The sequence below is a fragment of the Nuphar pumila genome, chromosome 9, assembly GCF_984573655.1.
Source record: "Nuphar pumila chromosome 9, dmNupPumi1.hap1.1, whole genome shotgun sequence".
Classification (NCBI taxonomy): domain Eukaryota; kingdom Viridiplantae; phylum Streptophyta; class Magnoliopsida; order Nymphaeales; family Nymphaeaceae; genus Nuphar; species Nuphar pumila.
Genome location: NC_143257.1, coordinates 117,544,778 through 117,552,567, shown reverse-complemented (window position 1 = coordinate 117,552,567; position 7,790 = coordinate 117,544,778).

Genomic DNA, 7,790 nt, shown 5'->3' with positions numbered 1-7,790 from the left:
AAAAAACAAATATTTTGCTTTATGGATCGTCTTTTATATGGATAGTAAGCAAAAATTTTTTAATCATGTGATTGCAAACTGTAATTATGTTTTCCAACAGCTGCAAAAGTCAATATTCTAAAATACACTAAAATTTCTCATATGACTTGATGCTGCTTAATAATGATTGATTGCTCATGCATTTTCACAAAACATATATGCACTTATTATTAACATGTTAATCTCAAATTTATGTGTCTAATAAACCTACAAATAACTTAGCAATTTATTTTTTAAATATAAACCTACAAATATCTTAGCAATTTTTTTTTTAAATAAATATTTTTGCAGTATGACTAATAAATATGTCATTTATTGTTTCCATAATTACAAGTAATTAAAGTTCATATATAGTCATGGGTTGTTCACCATGGTCATTGAGAGAGGAAGACTTGGCTGCAAGCATCGATGGTTTTGCTTATTTTCATCTATGGTTTTGCTTATTTTCTCCTATATGGGTGATTGATTATTCTGCTAATTTTTGTTAATCTTTTAGTTTTTCATTCTTGTAAAAGTTTTGTTTAGTCTTTTTGCTTCCTTTGCATAAGTGTTTGTGTTTCCTTAATTAGTTTCAATATTCATTGCAGTACATTACTTGCACACTTTATTTCATCGCATTTCATCATTAGATATATCATCATCAGTTTAGTTATTTTTTGCATTGCATAAGTGTTTGTGTTTTCCTAATTAGCTTCAATATTCATTTTAACACAGTGTTTTTTGCAGATTTCTCAACGGAACTCGCTTGTGCCCCGCCACCCGTGGTAAGTAAGTGACAAAAATAATGCAAATCGGGTAAATACCCGTGGTGAGTAAGTGATGCAAGTGCATCACATGTTATTTAATTTATTGAATGTAACACTTTATTGTTCACACACTCACTTAGTTGTTGATATCTAGGACTGCTTTGTTGGAGTTCGGAGATCATGCTGAGCATGATTTTAATGTATGAATATAGAAGTGTTCTTATTTTTGGAGTACGGAGTCCATGCTATGCATGGTAGTAGTTAGTGGGATATTGAAGTGTGTTTGCTGCAGGTGCATGTTTGACATTTGTTTGATATGAATTATTTCGATGTATTGCAATGTTTGATGTGATTGTATCCATGCTTACATGTAGTTACTTTCAATTTGATTATGTCTTCAATGTGAAATTGTATACTGAAAGCATGCTTCAAATGAATGTATCGTGTCATGAATAGTTTGCACATGAAAATATTAAGTTATCAATGCATGCATCATAATTCTTGTGATTGTATGACATCATATATTGCATGATAAATTTGATATTTTCTTCATCATAGCATTCTGATGGTTCTCTTTTAACTGGTTAGGATACTATTCGTAACATCATACGACAGAATGACTGCAAACCGTGAATGGATGTACCGTAGGATAGTGGACAATGAGTTATCGCATGAATATATGGATGGTGTTGACAGTTTTATTGAATTTGCAACGGCAAGTGTCAGTACGGTAGATCCCACAGGTCGGATTAGGTGTCCCTGCAAGATTTGTAAGAATAATCGATTTGTAGAACCTCATGGCATTAGACATCACCTATACAAGAAGGGTTTTGTGAGTGATTATCAGAACTGGACGTTTCATGGAGAAGAATTTAGAAACGATTTTGATGCACGGGTGAATGTGGTGCACGATAATCCATATACGAATTTGATATTTGATGCCGCAGGAACAGAACTGGGTTCTGCTATGAGTTCTAGTGATGTAAGAACTGCCGTATATGAAAAATCACCAAACGATGCAGCTAGTAGATTTTATGATTTACTTAGAGATGCTGATGAGCCACTTTGGAACGGTTGTTAGAGTCACACTATCTTGTCTGCAGTTCTTCAACTAATGAATTTGAAGTCTGAGTATAATTTGAGTCAATCATGTTTTGACCGTTTGTGCATGATTGTGAAGAGTATGTTGCCTAAAGATGAGAAATTGCCACAAAATTTCTATCGTGCGAAAGTTATGGTCAACGCTCTAGGTATGGGTTACAAAAAGATTGATGTTTGTCCAAATCACTGCATGTTGTATTTCAAGAAGCAGGAAAACGACATATCATGCCCGTCATGTGGGCATCCTCGGTTCAAGCCAAAGACAAGAGGCAATGGTAGCACGAGATCAAAGGAAGTTTCATACAAGTCGCTCCGCTACTTTCCTATCACTCCTAGATTGCAGCGATTGTATATGTCTTCAAGGACAACTAAACACATGAGATGGAATGCAAATAAAGTTCGACACGATGAAAACAAGATCACGCATCCTGTTGACGCTGAAGCTTGAAAGCACTTTGATCGTACTCATCAGAACTTTGCAATGGAAGTGCAAAATGTTAGACTCGGTCTATGTACAGATGGATTTAATCCATTTGGGGGTAGATCAACTCCATACTCATGTTGGCCAGTATTTGTAACTCCATACAACCTTCCACCAAGCTTGTGTATGAAACGTCCAAATCTTTTCTTGTTTCTGTTGATCCCTGGTCCAACCTCACCTGGTCAAAATCTTGATGTATATCTAAGGTCATTGATTGATGAATTAAAAGTACTGTGGGATGACGGTGTTACCACGTATGATGCCCACAAAAAACAAAATTTCAACATGAAGGCCGCTGTTCTATGGACAATCAGTGACTTCCCTGCATATGGTATGTTATCTGGTTGGAGCACACATGGGAGGTTGGCTTGTCCGTACTGCATGGAGGATTCCAAAGCTTTTATATTGAGGCATGGAAGGAAGCCTTGCTGGTTTGATTGCCATCGTCGATTTCTACCCAGTGATCATCCGTTCCGACGTCAAAAGAATGCATTTAAAGCAGGCACAACTGAAACGGAAGGTCCATCCTCAAGATTGTCTGGCATAGAGATTCTAAGAAGATTGCGATACTTTCTAAATGTATTAACAGATGCCCGTAGTACTACACCCTTCCGTGGATTTGGGAAGGATCACAATTGGACGAAAAAATCTATTTTTTGGGAACTACCGTATTGGCCGACCCTATTGATACGACATAATTTGGATGTGATGCATGTAGAGAAAAATGTGTTTGATAATGTGTTCAATACAGTAATGAATATTAAAGGAAAAACGAAGGATAATACGAAGGCCCGTATGGATTTAAAATTAATATGTAAAAGACCAGAATTGAAACTCAAAGAGTATAATGGCAAAGTACTGAAACCAAAGGCGAAGTACGTGCTCGGACCTGATCAAATAAAACATGTATGTCAATGGTTGAGACAACTGAGATTTCCAGATGGATATGTCTCTAACATTGTTCGGGCTGTGAAGATTGACGATGGACAGTTATATGGGTTGAAGAGCCATGATTGTCATATCTTTATGCAACGATTGATAGCCCTAGCATTCCATGATATGTTAGACAAACCTATATGGGGGGTATTGTCTGAGTTGTGCGGATTTTTCAGAACATTGTGCGCATCGGAGGTCATTGTATCAGATGTAAAGAATCTCGAGGACTCTGTCATCACCACTGTTTGTCTGTTAGAAAAGATATTTCCGCCAGCATTTTTTGATGTTATGGAACATTTGATCATACATCTGCCATATGAACTAAGGGTTGGTGGCCCTGTGCAATATCGATGGATGTACCCATTTGAAAGGTATATGTTTTTTTATATTTGTCTCTTTAGTGACAGATATTTAAAATTTGAAATGTATATTCTTGTCAGATGCATGTTCGACCTAAAAAAAAAGGTTCGTAATAAAGCAAGAGTAGAAGGCTCTATTTTTGAGGCGTACACTTTAGAAGAGATTTTAAATTTCTCATCTATGTACTTCGAACCTCATATTCCAACACGTTATACATGCCCGCCCCGTAACGATGATGGAGAACAAGTAACTGTAGCTGACAAGCTGTCGATATTTCAACCACTTGGGCATGCATTTGGTAGTTGCCGATCAAGGCTATTAACAGATCGAGAGCAAGATGCAACACACATCTATATTCTTTTTAATTGCTCAGCGATCGACCCATACATCGAGTAAATATATGTATATGCAACTCAATTATAAATCCTTTTATGTTCTATATGTGGATACATGGCTCGGTAATATAAGTATTTGTGGTTTGCAGACGATTTGATCTGGAGTTGCAAAGCGAAGTTTCACATCTCACTGATGCAGAAGTACTAAAAGAACGTGAAACTAAGTTTGTGGAGTGGTTGAAACAGTTGGTAAAGAAGCTAACATAAATTTTGTACTTATAAACAACACTAAGTTACTTAATTGATCGTGATCACAATAATTGTTTATGTCTGTGCGTAGGTTCGCCATGGTGATGTTAAAGATCAAGGAATATGTGATTTAGAAAATGGTCCGACCAAAGTTGTGCAATGCTACAACGGGTATATCGTAAATGGTTATTGATTCCATACAAAAGACTACGGTATAAACAAATCAACGATAAATAGTGGCGTGTGTGTCAAGGGTAGCAGCTACGGTGAAAATGAACATGATTACTACGGTGTTATAGAGGAAATAATGGAGTTGACTTACTTAGGCATGAATAACAGGGTTACGATATTCAAGTGTCATTGGTTTGATCCAACTGCAACAAGACTCGACAAAGCTTCAGGCATTGTGGAGGTGAATCATAAATCCAGGTTTGGAACATATGAACCATTCATATTAGCCTCGCAAGCTCAACAAGTTTATTATACTTCATATCCGAGTATAAAAAAGTCAGATAGAAATGAATGGTGGGCAGTTTGCAAGGTGAAATCCAAACTATACCCCGAGTATGATCAGTTACAGGAAGATGAGTTAGCTGAAGACAGTGATTACTATCAATCAGATGATGTCTATGACTTTGCTTATGGTCACGATGTTGCGCATGATATGCATGTCATATCTCCATTGGCCGATGAAACATTCATAAAGGAATGTGATCCAAATGATATACCAAGTGGATGGGCAAACAATGAAGAAGAAGAAGAAGAAGAAGAAAGTCAAACTAGTGACGAGGAAGAATTCTCAAGCTAGTGAGCAAAATCTTATACTACAAACCTCTATTTAAATGCATTGTAATACTTGATGTGAGTTGTATTGCAATACTTGGTGTGAATGATTAAAAATTTTATTTGAATGTATATTAATACTTGATACGAATGATTCGAATGCATTGTAATACTTGATGTGAATGATTTCAATTATCTGAATGTATTATAATTTATGCAATTAACGAATGATTTGAATAAGTGCAATACTTGATGTCAATGATTTGAATTATTTGAATGCATTGCAATGCTTGATGTGAATGACTTGAATGCATTGTAATACTTGATGTGAATTATTTGAATGTATTGTATGACATATGTTATTTGTTAGAATATGGTTCGTGGAGGTTATAGTGGTCGCTCATCCAGTAGTCGCCAGGCTCAGCCTTCATCTTCACGGGCTCCTGTGATAGGTATATCATATAACTAATTAGATGCTTGATTAGTTCAAATGCACATTCTGAGAATTTCTAATGTATTTTTTTACAGATGATGTTGCGCCTGTACACGACCCACCTACACCAGTTGATCACACAAGTCAACAGCCAACACAGGAAACAGGGTCTTCTCAGGCTGGCACAAGAAGACTCATTCGAATAGTGTATATCGATAATCGACCGTAAGTATTTTGTTTTCAATTATTGCATATCTTTTAAATATTTTATATTGATATTTACTGTGTAACAATTCATGTGCAGCACGAGGTTTGAGTCACAAGAAGTAGTACGGGAGATTAGGAACTCACTTCTTCAACATCTACCAGGACCAGTTGCTCAATGGAAAGAGTACCCAAAGTAAGTGTTAGACAGATTGTGGTCCTTATTCATGGTATACAGTTGTTCCTCATAGTTAATGTGTTTCATATTTAATTTATTTAAGCAATGTCTACTAACTTTCTGAAAATATTTGTAGGCTTCGAATCGCTTCGCAACTACGGTGGAAGAAAATGATGCAAGGAAGGTGTGGCAGAAGGTGGCTGCCAATCGATTTGCAGACATGCTGCACACTATGAAGACTGCAGCAAAAAAAGCATCTGGCGTAGTAGATGATCCATTACTGTGGAAGGGTCACGGTCCTATTACTATCAGGAGAGATTACTGGGATGAAATGTGCGATAAGTGGGCGGGAGATGCATTTAAAAATCGCTCTGCGAAGGCTTCACAAAATCGATCGAAGATGCCCGAAGCCCATCTACACACAGATGGATCTAACACATTATCAAACACATTTTTCTCTACATGCATCACATCCAAATTATGTCGTATCAATAGGGTCGGCCAATACGGTAGTACCCAAAAAATAGATTTTTTCGTCCAATTGTGATCCTTCCCAAATCCACGGAAGGGTGTAGGACTGCGGGCATCTGTTAATACATCTGGAAAGTATCGCAATCTTCTTAGAATCTCTATGCCAGACAATCTTGAGGATAGACCTTCCGTTTCAGTTGTGCCTGCTTTAAATGCATTCTTTTGACGTCGGAACGGATGATCACTGGGTAGAAATCGACGATGACAATCAAACCAGCAAGGCTTCCTTCCATGCCTCAATCTAAAAGCTTTGGAATCCTCCATGCAGTACGGACAAGCCAACCTCCCATGTGTGCTCCAACCAGATAACATACCATATGCAGGGAAGTCACTGATTGTCCATAGAACAGCGGCCTTCATGTTGAAATTTTGTTTTTTGTGGGCATCATACGTGGTAACACTGTCATCCCACAGTACTTTTAATTCATCAATCAATGGCCTTAGATATACATCAAGATTTTGGCCAGGTGAGGTCGGACCAGGGATCAACAGAGACAAGAAAAGATTTGGACATTTCATACACAAGCTTGGTGGAAGGTTGTATGGAGTTACAAATACTGGCCAACATGAGTATGGAGTTGATCTACCCCCAAATGGATTAAATCCATCTGTACATAGACCGAGTCTAACATTTTGCACTTCCATTGCAAAGTTCTGATGAGTACGATCAAAGTGCTTTCAAGCTTCAGCGTCAACAGGATGCGTGATCTTGTTTTCATCGTGTCGAACTTTATTTGCATTCCATCTCATGTGTTTAGCTGTCCTTGAAGACATATACAATCGCTGCAATCTAGGAGTGATAGGAAAGTAGCGGAGCGACTTGTATGAAACTTCCTTTGATCTCGTGCTACCATTGCCTCTTGTCTTTGGCTTGAACCGAGGATGCCCACATGACGGGCATGATATGTCGTTTTCCTGCTTCTTGAAATACAACATGCAGTGATTTGGACAAACATCAATCTTTTTGTAACCCATACCTAGAGCGTTGACCATAACTTTCGCACGATAGAAATTTTGTGGCAATTTCTCATCTTTAGGCAACATACTCTTCACAATCATGCACAAACGGTCAAAACATGATTGACTCAAATTATACTCAGACTTCAAATTCATTAGTTGAAGAACTGCAGACAAGATAGTGTGACTCTCACAACCGTTCCAAAGTGGCTCATCAGCATCTCTAAGTAAATCATAAAATCTACTAGCTGCATCGTTTGGTGATTCTTCATCTACGGCAGTTTTTACATCACTAGAACTCATAGCAGAACCCAGTTCTGTTCCTGCGGCATCAAATATCAAATTCGTATATGGATTATCGTGCACCACATTCACCCGTGCATCAAAATCGTTTCTAAATTCTTCTCCATGAAACGTTCAGTTCTGATAATCACTCACAAAACCCTTCCTGTATAGG